This window comes from Ambystoma mexicanum, chromosome 3q (assembly GCF_040938575.1).
Source record: "Ambystoma mexicanum isolate Mex_15411 chromosome 3q, UKY_AmexF1_1, whole genome shotgun sequence".
Taxonomy (NCBI): domain Eukaryota; kingdom Metazoa; phylum Chordata; class Amphibia; order Caudata; family Ambystomatidae; genus Ambystoma; species Ambystoma mexicanum.
The window spans coordinates 17,298,774-17,313,558 of NC_090926.1; positions in this window are offsets into that span (position 1 = coordinate 17,298,774).

Consider the following 14,785-nt stretch of genomic DNA (forward strand, 5'->3'; position numbering starts at 1 on the left):
ATACAACCATGACTGTACAGTCCTTTTTATCATTGGCTAATAATTGTATTTTTTGCTGTGTTGCAACTAACCATCGATCCACAACCTTTCAGAGATAAGCCTGCCATTCCGTCCACGTTACCAAAATTGGACAAGGTGTCTATAATGTGCTTGTGTTTTCAATCGGTTTGGATCCCTACTGGTGTACTAGAGGTGTGGGGCTGATTGATGGTTTAGAAACCGATCTTCATCCCTGGACCACTGGTGCCCCGGAAGTTGATTTGTCACATTGGTGGCATATGGTCGGATCTAATTGGAGCCTTGCGCACAAGCCTTGTGCGCAGCTTAGTCACCCAACAATAAAAGCACTGTTGCAGGCAATGTTTAGAACACTGTTAGGTATTTGTAATAATTATGGATCTTGACATAGAGACTGTGAAAGGAATGCCGATGTCCTGCACGTCCTATGTCAAGAGTGGAGACTGCCCCATAGCACTAAGGTTAATATACCTGAGTTGCTGACAAGCCTCCAAACTTGGGTAGAAGCGATGGCGGCTGGGGAGAAGACCCCAGGGGACGGTTTACACCCCATGCACCAGAATGAAGAAGACCTTCAGGAAGGGGTAGTGGAGGATGACAAGGAAGGCAGTCACTCTGAGGTTAAAAGCGCACGTGCGTGACCGGTAACATACCTTCATATAGTGGTAGGTCTGTGCCATTCTGTTACAAGAGCAGAAGACTCAAGGACGATGCGGAGCATCGCGACCGGGTAAGGAGTTAGTTCTGCTCTGGGGAAGTGCATAGGCGTTTAATGCAAGATTCCAGGAGGCACAGTATCTACTGTGCTCTGTCTGATTGACCCAACATATTCTTTGGCTCAGTGACTTCATGTGTTCTTTTTAGTGTGGTTACCGTCTGTTGCGTATTAAATGCATTTGCAATTCCAAATGGCTCTGTTTGAAGGATGCACTAGTTAGGAGTGTGGACTCTCTAGAAGTCAGACGTCACGGTCTGCAACACGAGACTGACCGATTACCACATGCACTCGAGTGCCAGGTGAGAATAGTAACACTACATCTGTGTGCCGTTTTTGATGAATCAACGTGCAAATAGGGTTTACTTGTAGAGGTTTATGGAATGCTCACTGGTCTAACTCATTTTCTCTCTCTTTTTTTATCTCATTAAAACTGGTACATACATCTGATTAATTTGATCTTTGTTTTTGATGTATCTTTTGGTCCCTTCAAAATATGGCTTTAATGTGATGTTAATAAGATACTTGACACTGTCTAGCACCAATAATTGTCACGTCGCACCATTTTATTGATTTGTTTTGGGTCCCTGTGGCCTATTGTTAGGCCTGTACAGCTATTTGCCCTGATGAGGGACTGCAAGTCTGAAATGCATTGCCATGATAGGACTTTGGTATAGGCTGCTAGATTTTGGTTATCCTTTCACAAATACAGTCTTGGTTTGTCTCAAACCAAAGTTGGATGTCAGTTTTGATTTAGTGATGAAACCGGAACAACTATCTAGCTACACTTTTAATCAATGTCAAGCTAGCTGCTACGCTAGACAAAGGGAGTGCAGCCCTCACCGCTGGCTTTTCAAGCCAAGGTCCACAGTTTTGCCGCTATTGTCTTTGCATTTTTAGGAGGCATTCTCTATAGTGTATGTATCCCTCATTTTCATATCAATTACTACTAACAGCAACTAAAATATATAAATATGCTTGACAACAGCGGTGCCCACTGACACTAATATTTTGAGGATGACAGCACGAGCAGTATTATTTTCTATTTGTATTTTATTTGGGATTTATATAGCGCCTTAAGCAAAAACAGTACAATAAAAATGGGAAATGCACGATGGGTTTTCAGTGATACACGGAATAGAGAGTGTAGAGAAATGGAATGAAGAGAAAGTGGGAGGACATTCCAGTGCAAAGGAGCCAACAAAGAAAAAGAACAGAAACGTGATTGCGCACAGGGAGTATGAGAGACAACAAAAAGACGACGAGATGGAGAATAAAATGAAACTAAGGAAGGAAGGTAGGTACATGGCCATATAGAGATTTAAAAACAAGGCACAGAAAGTTAAATTTTAGTCGGGACTGAAATGGGAGCTAGCCAAGAGTAAGAAGAGACAAAGCAATCGAGTCACAGGGAGCAAGAAGGTAGAGAAGATGAATGGAGGCATTGAACACAGATTTCAGAGGGGCAAGGCGGGTGAGAAGAAGATCAAAGAGGGAACCAGAACAATAAAAACGTTGTGAGGAAACTAGTGAGGAAAGCATCAGTTTAACAGCATCAAAAGTCAAGAAAGGACAAGCTTTACCAATATTATATAGGTGAAAGCGACAGGCATCTGAGGATACAGAGATGTGATACTTAAAGAATATCTCAGAGTCGAGATATAGTCCTACGTTGTGAGCCGTGTGAGAAATAGGAAGCTGAGATGGAGGAAATGAAATAAAGGAAGAAGGAAGAGGAGACGGAATTGTATAAACTGGGAAGAAAAGTACCTCCGTTTTCGCAGCATTCAACACAAGAAAATGCTCCGACATCCAGGAGTTGATGGCTGATAAGCATGTAGAAAGTTTATTATGAACTTCAGAAGTAGTGAAGGATGAGAAGGACAGAAAGAGCTCAGTATCGTCTGCGTAGAAATGGTGAGATGAAATAATTTCAGCCAGGGGAGAGGTACAGAGAGAAAAGAGAAAAGGACCAAGGACCGAGCCTTGAGGGACACCATGGACAAGTGGGAGTGTGTCAGACAATGACACTGTCCAGGAGACTGAGAATGTCCTTTGGGACAGGTATGACCTGAATCACGAAAGTACAGACCTAGAGAACCCAAATCAGGAAAGAGAAGTCAGTAGTATAGGGTGATCAACAGTGTCGAAAGCTGCAGATAAGTCAAGAAGAATAAGAAGAGATGAGTGTTTAGAGTAACGCGCAGAAAGTAAAGAATTTAGAACAAAAATAAGAGCAGTTTCGGTAGAGTGGCAAGGCTGAAATGGACTGAAAGCGAGGGCGAGTAGAATTAGCAGAAACAAAAGTAGAGACTTGAGAGTAAAAAAGGCATTCAAGTAATTTAGAAACATAAGGGAGAGGAGAGATAGGACAAAAGATAGAGGCAAGCGAGGAATCAGCAGTGGGTTTCTTTAGAATAGGAATAATAGAAACATGCTTAGAAGCAGAGGGGAAGGCAAAGGTTGAAAGACAAATATTGAAAAAGGAAGTAAGATAGGAAACTAGAAAAGGATAGATTTTAGGAATGAGTATCGAAGGGATAGGGTCAAGCTGGGAAGCAGCAGGGTGTGCCTGAGACAATATGAGAAAAGTCTTGTCATTAGAAATAGGGGAGAAGCAAGAAATGATAGTAGTAGGAAGCAGGATAGCAGAAGTAGTAGTAGATGGCAAGCTAGATGACTCAATAGTGGAACAAAGAGAAGCCACATCTGAGGAGAAAAATAGTGCAAAGTCAGTGGCAGATAAAATAGAGTCAGTAGAGTGATCGGGGGTACAAGGAGAAAGAAGACATGAGAGGATCTGAAATAAACACTTAGGATGGGTTGACTGAGTGTGCAAAAGGTCAGAGAAGTAAGAGCATTTAGCTGAGAAAAGACAGTCATCATAGAGGGCATGGTAGGAAGAATAAGAGATGGAATCTCCTTCAGACCTGGACTTAAGACAGCGTCTTTCGAGTCGACGAAGAGCACGTCACATGTCGAAGAGATGGACGGAGGGCCAGGGTTGAGGGGGTTTATGGTTCCATGTGTTAATATCCCTGCAAAAATATCGGCATACAAATATATCGCCATATTTTTGCGGCGATATTAAGGCATGGAACCTGCGGGGGACACCCTTGCAACCCATGTATTATTTTAAAAGGAGTGGGGGATACTCACGCAACCCCCGCTCCCAAAAAACCCTAATATTATCCCTACTAAAAATATCACCTATCGACATTCCCGACGACCATATATACAGCGATATTTCTGGTGGGGATAATATTACCTGATACCGGTTTATGAGAGGGCTGGAAAGCAAGAGTTGGATTGAGAGCATCTAGAGTAGAAGCAGTTTAATCAGCGGATAGGGTAGCAAAAGACGAATAAGAAGGAAGACCAGCAGTACATGAAGACACAAATAAGGGACTATTGAATGAGCGTAAGTCACGCCAACGGTACGAAGGAGAAGCAGAAGGGACAGAATCAGAGATGGAAGACAGAGGGAAAATTGAGACAGTAAGAAGATGATGGTTAGAAAGATAGACTGAAAGTGAAGACACAGAGGAAGTAGAAATGAAAGAAGTGAAGATCAGGTCTAAGCGAGAGCCTGAGATATGAGCAGTGTTTCTCGCTAACCACCCCACCAGGGGACAAGCGTAGTTTCTCACCACTCTAGAGTGTCGGTAAGGTCAGGGGATAGTGCAGCATCCCGCAGGTCCCAGGCCTCGGCAAGCTCTGTAAGTGCCCCTGCAATTGTTGCGGCTGTTAACAAGGTAGCGGCTATAAAGATCCTGCTAGAGGAGACTAGCACTAGAGGAACAGAAACAGATGGACCAGGTCACCACAAAGCTGCGCAAGCTGGTGCACAAAGGGACGGAGTCCAACAGATTATCATCTAGCAAAAGCAACAGTAGTGGCTCAAACTAGAGGGCCAGGGATAAGCCCCGGTGGCACAACCCCAAAGACTTAGTGCAGGCTTACGAAGTGGGGAAGGATATTTTTATTGGTTTGTAGCGCTCAAACTTGCTTTTCAGCTACAGTAGGTGGATGAGGTACTGTGGGGTGCAGCCCTGGTGAGTCGCTCACCAACACCAGGGACTGATGCAATTTTTCTGTTAACTCCTGAGAAAAGGACCATTTATGAGATCATGAAGGTGGCCCTTCTCAGGAAGTTCTGTAAAACCCCTTAACAGTATCTCAAGAACTTCAGAGAGCTCGGAAAGAAAAGTGGGAAGACATTTGAAGCATTCACACACTTGTCATTCAAATATTTGAGGAGGTGGGTGTCTGTTAATAAAGGTGACACATTTAAAGGGATGTAGAATTTGATTGCGTGTGAGCAGGTATTGAAGATTTGTGAGGTTGACCTGCACCAGCATCTTGTGGATAAGACTATTACAGAACCCAAGGAGGTGGAAAAGGCAGCACGCAGGTTTATAAGTACTCGCGTCCAGAAAAATGCTCAGTCGAGCACACCTAAACCAGAAGAGAAATCTTCGGACAAAAAAGTTAACAAGGATGGGAAGGCCCAACCCATTCCTCTTCAAGTCAGGTCCCCAAAAGACTGAAGAGAAATACTCAAACTTTAGTTCAGCCATACATACCAAATAAAGAGAGCGCAGGCACCCATAGCACTGGGACACCTACGTTCTCACCACCCAAATGTTTTGTTTGTAAGGAGCTGGCCCATAGGAAAGGGGATCCTTCTTGCAAGGGCTTACCTAAGGAAGCCATAGTGAACATTGGACTTGTGTATGAGGCCATCATTAGTGTGGACCTCCTAGAGGAGGACTTCCCACTAGGCCAAAGAGTGTCCAAATGTGGATTGGTTACACTGAGTAGAAACGGTATCGGGTCTCCAGAAGAGATCCCAGTTACCAATAATGCTCAACCCCATTTAGAACATGTGTACATCAATGGACACAAAACTCCTGCGGTCCAAGACACTGTGCTTAGCCTCACTACTGTCACCCAGCAGTGGGTACAGCCAGGCCAGTATATTGATGGGCCTGATTGTAGTGTCAATGGGTTTGACAGAAAGGGTAAGTGCCCCTTGGCAATAGTAGAGTTCAGCTGATGAGGTGAAATGACACTGTGCTGTTGTGCTTTGAAAGACTACATGCCTGTCTCACGTCTGTTGGGTAATGATCTTTCGGACTCCGAGATAGTCGCAGCGGCTACCCGATCCAGGGCCAAAAAGGTTGTCCGATTAAACACTCTCTGAGTCTTAGGGACTAGAGTGCTCCCAGAGGGCTTGTTGGAGGGACTGTCATGGCCGGTAGCCCCTGGTCCAGTTCCGCAGACTGCTGAGCAGTGGCGGCTGGTGACTTTGAAAGGTGGTGGGGCGTATATTTTTCCAGGCGAATTTTGGAGCGAGCGAGCGCACCGGGTGAGCCCAACCCTCATCCATGGGGGTGCGGGTGGGATCTCCCCAAGTGAAAATTTGGGAAAAATGGCTTCCAAAATGTGCAATTTACCGTCCAAACCCACAGAAATATGACATAAAAAGCATTAGGTTTGACATACTAATGGCGGTAACATTATTCTTACGTGTGCGTGTGATTGTGTATTTTACAGCAGCTTGTATTGAGAATAGCTTGTACTATGTTACATGCAGAAAGAAATTCATAATATAGATATCCAGTAATGATGGAAAAATATAATTTTGTCATGCTGTCGTTGGCCTTCATATGCGTTCATCCTCTTACTAAGGTGGGATTTTAGACATTATCTGAAAGGGGAGAAACTAAGCTAAAATATTACTTGTTTACCACATATTAAGAACACATAGGGCCTCATTCCGAGTATGGCGGTAAGGGATAGCAGCCACCGGTAACGAGACCGGTGGCGGTAATCCCTTACCGCCATACTCCGAGTTCCCTCTGCGCCCTCGCCCTTAACGCCTGCTTTGAGCAGGTATTAAAGTCGAGGGCGCAAAGGGGCCTCCAAGCCAATAACGGTGACCGTAATGAACGGTCACCGTTATTTGCATCTTCCCCATTCCCATTGAGCCCTATGGGGGCTCATTTGGGAATGGGGAAGAGCCTTGGTGAATGGGGAATTAACGCCCCGCCAACCTTGGAATGGGGCGGTGATTCCGCCATCCACCAAGGCGCTGCCGGTCCGGGTACGGCGTCAACCAAGGAATGAGGCCCATAGTGTTCAGTTAGTTGTCACAGCAGTCCTCAAGTGTCTGGTTTCTGACCTGAAGGAGAGAGTTAACTGCTTGCAATATTGAAGCTGCACCCTAATGGTCTCATTAGAATGTGTAAATAAGTTAGAAGCCCCCACACACAGACAGGCACAAGCATATATATGAACAATGAGAACAGGAGATGACAGCTCAGATGCGAGGAGACTCATCTCGGCTGCACAGTGTATGTCAGCAGGGACAGGTTTTAAGACATCAAAACGGTATTGCGCATGAGTAAATATTCTATCATTTCCTGCGATAGAGGCTATAAAGAATACTTGGGTGGTGAGACCCGAACGAACCCCACTGCATCATAACAAGGTACATGGAAACGGCCTTCCAGAATCAGCATTGACGCCCAAGATGACTACACAAAGTATGAAACCGCAGTACAAACTACACAAGCCACACAAACTGTGTAACACCAGAAGGACTGCATTCACACGTGTGCAAACAAACAGTATGGCAGTGGCAATATCAACTGTACAAGTTGGAAACAGCAGCAGATTCACAAAAACAGTATCTCAGCAGGTGCAGCTGAATGAGGTTTCGAGGCGCTGTGGGAGGGCAGCTGTTCTACCAGAACCAGTGGTAGATTAACAGTTCGACAGTAGGAGCCCTATAAACTAGACATCTCATTTTCATTAGCAGCTGTACTTGCTCCTTAAAAAATAAGAAATACCCTTGTTATAGTCCATTTGTGTTGTGTACAGTAAATGTAATTTTTTTTCATTGTAAATCATGTTCTGCATTTAAAAGGAATAAAAGTTATTAACCTTTTAATCTACTGCAAAACACCAACATTAATTTCTATATTTCGTTTGCCAAATGATGATAATGATAATGATGTGTTTATTTATATAGCGCCTTTATCCAAAGCGCTTCTTTACAGAGCACATATTTACACACAATATCACCCAACTGAAATTGGTACCAAAGACCAGGGAGACTCTCGCTCGGGGAGGCAGAGAAAACGAACATCGCACCATTTCAGCAATCCCATTCCCCAATACCAATAACAACAAAATTATATTGAGAGCCGAGCATTGCTGCAGGCTGCATCAACGCTTGGCTCTCAAGTGCTACTTACATTCAATCCAGGAGGCCCCATGGGTGCATGTCCTCCTCTCAGAGGACATGCAGCGCCTACTACACCCTCCCTGTCCCGGCTGCATTCCGCAGGGCAGGCCTCCATACGGTCTGGAGAGCACGAAATGAAGACCGGGCCGGCACAAAGTCTTCCTTCATAACTTAACTTACCAGAGTAAAGTTGGCAAATAGGCCGTGCACGTTAAGCAGGCCCTCGGCTGTTGACTGGCGTGGGCAGCTCCTGCAGCCAGCCACTCAAGTCAGCACGATTCACGATGTCAGAGAAGGTGCCGACGTCACCCACACGCGTGCGCCGATCTCCCTACCCCACCCACACTGAATGTCACTGGCTGGCAAACAGCCAATGACATTCAATAAATAACTGTTTGTATGACAAAATTAAGGCTGGTGCGCTGTTTGCGCACAGATTAATACTGGCGGGGCCACCCCTCTAGCGCCCCGCCAGTGTCCTACATTGTGATAGCCAACGTAGAGTGCGTGGAGCTAGGAGCTCCACGCATTTAAAGTAGAAAAAAGTTACGTAAAAGTGGACGCGCCCCTGTGTGTTAATGGGGCAGGCCCAATCAACATTGAAGTCTGCAGAGTAGAGCAGCAGATTAATTATTTATATTTTTGAAACCCTTCATTACGTTTGTCGCCATGCCCCACTGCTATATAAAAAATAAAAGAAAACAACAAAGAACTTGATCTCTGCAGAGAACCTGTTCTCTGCAATGTCTGGACTCTACCTGTGTAGTGTGGGGGCCATGATTGGGGGGGTGGCGCCCCCCGCCCTATGTAAGCGGCCACCACTGCTGCTGAGTTGCCTACCCCTGCAGGAGAGGGGCCAGTAGCCACTGAGGACCCTACATTGGTAGCAGGGGACTCAGTGACTTCAAAGTTGCTTGGCGCAGCACGGGAACCTGAGGTGGAGGACCAGGTGAGGGCAGATCTGAAGGGTCTACCTAAACTGGATGAGTTTGCATCAGCTGGGGACCCAGATCATACTGACTACTTTAAAGCCAAGAAAGAGTGTGCCACTCTGGCGGGCTTGCGAAAGCAGGCAGAGGAGCCTGCTAAGGGTGTGGCCCCTGGATGGTTCAAAGTGTACTGGGAGGATTGACTCCTGCACAGTGAGCCAACAGACTCTGAGTGTGAGGGCACTAGAAGGTTGGTGATTCTCCAATGTCACAGAAAGTTCCCTTTGGATTTTGGTCACCAAATTCCTTTAGGAGGTCACTTGGGAGTGACTAAGACATCGGTCCAGTTTCGGAGCACTTTTACTGGCCGCAGTTCAGTGTAAAAGGTAAGGAATTTGTCCGGTCCTGCCAGACTTGTTAGGCTTCTAACAAGTCAGGAGGTGCCACAAAGGCCCCCTTAATTCCACTACTCTTGTTTGGGTGACCTTTTGAGAGAATAGGCATGGACATTGCAGGTCCTTTGGATCCTCAAAACAACTCAGGGAACAGATACATCTTGATGGTGGTAGACCTTGCCACAAGGTACCCTGAGGCTGTCTCTTTGAGGAGCACCAACACTCCTTGGGTTGCAAAGTTTCTGATTGGGATTTTCTCCCATGTTGGATTCCCCAAGGAAGTCATTTCTGACAGGGCATCAAACTTTATATCAGTGTATATGAAGGCTATAATGGAAGAGTGTGGAATGACCTTCTGGTTCCCTACATCCTTCCATCCACAAACAAACAGGCTCGAGTGGTTTAACAAAACCCTGAAAGGCATGATAGGCTGCTTTGAAGAGCACCTGAGGAGAAAATGGGATATTCGCCTTCCGTGCCTACTATTCGATTTGAGCTTCTGTTCGGACACCATGTATGGGGTCCCCTCAATCTAGTGAAAGAGGGATGGGAGGGCAAACCCTCATCCCCTGCATGAGATGTGGTAGACTATGTACTTGGCCTACGGTCTGGAATTGCAAAGTACATGGAACAGTCGACCAAAAACCTAAAGGCTAGTCAGGAGCTGATGAAACACTGGCACGTCCAGAAGGCCACTGTAACAGTCTATTTTCCAGGCCATTGGGTGTGGATTATGGAGCCTTTCAAACCCAGTGCCCTTTGGGACAATTGGACTGGGCTTTACTGCCTTAATGCCTTAAGCAGCAAATGGAAAGGAGCGCAGTGAATTAAGCAAGACTGAAGGAAAATGACTTGCGAAGGACAAAACATAGCGCAATGTCATGAGAGAGTAATTGTGCCAAATGAATGTGTAGGTGGACATATATTGCCTAAACTGGACGGTAAGGCCACAAGCAAGATCGAGCATACGGGAGAAGGAGCTACAAATCAAAGATATGGAATATGAAGCTAAGGAATGGGTAGAGGAGGAAGTACAGAGAAGAGAAAAGGGAATATGACAGGTTGAAAAAAGAATGAGAGCAAACAGAAGAAAGGGAGAAAGATAAAACAGAAGAAAAGACAGAAAGAGCTAGAGGAATCAGCAAGGAATAAGCTGAAGAGGAGCAGAAGAGACAGTTACAAATAAAGAGAGAGAAAATAAGGTTAGAACTCAATCGACTCGTTAAAGAGCACTGATACCGAGAGGAAGATGAGGATAGGAGACGTGACCAGGAAAGAGATGAAAAGAAGGAGGGATGTCTTAAGAAGGTGGTGGACATAAAGACGGATGTCACAAGTCTGAATGACGATGACGGAGAAAGGATACGAAGAAGACTAGAGGAACTGTACAGGAGCAGGAGAGATAGTTTGGCTGCCCCACAAACAAGTAAGGGTACCACAGGACCCTCGTAGAGGGGGAACACAGTTTTACAGATCAGACAAAGATAAAACAACAGGAGAAGCGGATGTTAAGGAGGCTTAGTTTTGAGGATGAAAGGGACGAGGATAGTGACAATAGTATTGGGAGCATGGGGACAGATGAAGATGGACTGGAAAGTGACGATGATGAGGGGGAGAGGCCTTGTAGCTGCTCCAGGGAACAAGCCCTGACAGAGACACAGTGTGGGGATAAGGGGAAGACATGGGGAGAGAAGCGAGAGAACCTGAGGCATGACTAGAGCATCCTAGGGATAGGCTGCACAGTGCAGACGAAATTACCTCATATACGCAGAGGCTCAGAGCCCTGCCAGGATGGACACGGACAGAGGTGGCAGGAGCGTTTACAGCCACTAACGACATTGGAAGAAATGAAGGGGGGATTGCACTGACACAGCTTCCATTATTAGAAAAGGGTGGCGGATGTCCCCAGTATATACTGTGGCAAAAGATGGATACGGATAACTTAAGGTGTACACTACCTTTGTTAACTGCAGGGCCTGGGAAATGGATTTACGAACTCGAAAGACTGACAGCAGGGACGACACTGGCAGTGGGCGATATGAAGAGCCTATTTTCAACCATTCTCGAAGTGGTAGCTGACGATGTTTGGAAAAGAGCAGGTTATCCCGGAGTGACAGCACAAAACAAGGGTCATGATGGCGCACCATTCTATAACTGCTTAGTAGCCGTATGGCAAGCTCTAAGAGAATAGTATCCAGACACAACAGACAAAAGCACGATTATGACACGTATGATTCGAGAAAATGAAGACCCACTTCAATACATTAATGAGATTCAAGAACGGTAGCATCTCGAGATGAGGGAACTGTGGGATAAAATAGTGGGGTTATTTTACCACATTTTATTTCAAGGGTTGCCAGAATAGGTACAGAAACAGCTGAAGAAATCAGTGAGGATGGAGGCTAAAGCATAGTCAGAAATCAAACTAATTATAGTGCACTATTGCCGGTTTATGCAAGAGGATATGAGAAAGAAAAGTGGGGAGAGAAAGCAGGAAGAAGCGAAGTTAGTGCAGAAAAAATGATCAAAGTATACAATGGAAGGGATGGTGCTGAGTGTGGAGAGAATAGTCACCCAGAATATACAGAATCAACTGCAGGCAATGGGGGGAGGTTTCGCAGGAAGGGAATTGATGCAAACCATTGGCCACAGGGACGGTGAAGAGTGTCCCGGGGAAGAGGGTTCTGACAGCCACTGCAGTAGGGCACAGATGAATTCAATGGAGGACAGACAAGACCGATGGAGGGGTCCCTTACAATGCAGGTTGTGTGGAACGATAGGTCACATAGCTCAAATGTGCAGAAGCAGAGGCGGAATACAACAGAATGGGAGAATGCCACATCAACAGACATATCAGACAGAACAGACTGACGTTTATGCCCAGGGTCAAATGCAAGCAAAGGCATATGCTCCACAACCGGCACACACGCAAAAAAAAATGCAAGTGCAGCCATATCAACCTATGACACATGTACTGTAAACACAGGAACACATGCGGCCATCTCAACCAGCACAGCAAGCACCAACACAGCAGAACATTGTAGCAACAATACACACACACACTCCACAATGCAGACTCCCATGCGAAAACTCAGAGGAGTAACTGCAGTACGGGGAAATCCATTTACAGGGATGGGAACGGCATTATATCCACAATAAAACAGCCCACAGACAAACTTGATGTGTTCGATCCTATCTGTTAAACCCAACCCGAATGAGGAACCATGTATAAGAGTGACAATAGGTGATAATACTTTCTCCTTTCTCTTAGATACGGGGGCGACTCAATCCTGTATTAGGGAGGGAAGATACCCAATGTCAGGCATTGCCATGAATGTGCAGGGATTCTCTGGGGCTACAGATTTGGTTTCTTTTACTGACGAGCTCCCACATTCAATGGGAGAACATGACCGGACTATGCCATCATATTCCCGACAAACACCAGTAAACATAATGGGTAGGGACATGATGTACCGGCTTAACATGACCCTTTAATTCACAGACCAAGGGATAGTGTGCTTGATGCTGGGAATTCACTACATGAATGTGAGGGAACTAATTCAGGCATATTGTGTGCAGACTGTACAGAGGGGGGTGCCAGCAGACCTCAAGCTGTTCCAATATGGGGTGGAAGTGCTGATAGCATGGTTTCCGGGAATACAGAGCAGATTATTATGTATACCAAACGGTTTCTTGCTCAGACCAGAGATTTCCCTAGATGAGAAGGAAGGACAATTAATACTGATAGAGCAATTATAGTAAAAGACAAGATAATAGAGTTGCATGAGACTGACGGCATGGCATGATCATGGAGTACAGTAATCACAGTAGGGGAAGAGTAAAGGCAGCCTGACATGACAGATGAAGAACTGTTTTGAGATGATTATTCAGATCACAAGACAGTGTTTTTCATGACCATTACACATTGGGTGAGGGTACATTACAGGGAAGTGACACAGATAATGATTGTGTTGCAAAAGGCACCACCACCATTTCTCGAGGAAGACTTGCGGTGAGTACCCAGTATCCTATGGACCAACAGTTCATATGATGTGGGACTCTTAAAAGAGATAGGAGCTGTCAAAATAAAGCTCCAGACCGGGGGCTATTTTATCAAGGGCAAGACAATATCCCTATCAAAAGACCCAGACAAAGGCCTTTATAAGACGATCACTGTGTTAGTGAAGCAAGGTATTCTGGTGCTTCAGAGTCACAATGTAACACAGATGTGTAGTCGGTATAAATGGTGACAGGTGGCTCCTGGCATTTCATTCAGGATTTGCATCCTTTAAATCAAACTTTTGAGGCAGAATTTCCGCTAGATCCTAATTCAGCGATAATTCTATGTAGCATCCCTGTAGCTACTTATTTCACGGTAATAGATTTGAAGAGTGCTTTCTTTTCTATACCACTCCATGAAGAATCACAGCACTTGACCTCCTTTCTATATAGAAACCAGAAGTGGAAACACGCGAGATTACTACAGGGGTACTGTGAGTCACCCTCTATCTTTAATAGGGTTCTCCAAATGGACCTTGGTAACATACATATGGAGAGTACCATCATTAAGTACATAGATGACTTTTTGATTTGCAGTAAGTCTGAAAAGCAATGTCTAAATGACGCAATATACTTGTTGACAGTATTAGCAGAGAAGGGTTGCAAAGTAGACAAGGCAAAATTACAATATTGCCGAAGGAGGTGCTGTACATAGGACAGCTGATACTGCAGGAAGGCTGAACGGTAACCCCAGAAAGTGCAGAAGCGATCTTCAGGATGCCCAGGCCAAAGACCGTGAGAGAAATGCAGCAATTCTTGGGCCTTTTCAATTATTTCAGAGCCTGGGTATTTTATTACAGCATGTACACAAGACCGTTTTTAAGTGGGCTCTGTGAAGCACAGAGAGGGGACAGTAACTTATTATGGACATACAAAATGACTGAAGCAGTCGAAGAGGTGAAGAAGCCAATATGCACAGCTCCAGTGTTATGTATTCCAGATTATCAAGACAAATTCTATCTGTCCCCACACTCTAACAGAATAGTGATGACTGCGTGCTCATGCAGAAGACAACCTTAGGACACAAGCCAATGGCCTACTATAGTGGGTGTTTAGACCCAGTGATGAGAGGGCATTACCCATACGAACATGCTTTGGCTGCTGCTGCATTCACAGTCGAAAAATCAGCGAGTATCACATTAGGGTGCAGCACCACACTTTACGTGGAGCATTGTCAAGCTGGTTGGCCCGAGAGGACCGCGTACCTGTAGTTTTGGTGGTTGGTCTCGCAGAGGTCGCCAGTCTGGAGTCCGGGAACTGATGAACTAGCGGCACAAGGAACCAGCCTCTCCACCACCCAAAAGAGGAACTGGGTGGAGGATGGACCAACTACCAATGTCACGAAAGGCACTCTCCAGATATGCGTGACAAGAGGATTGTTAGGCTCAGATGGATGGAACCATAGTCCAGGTGG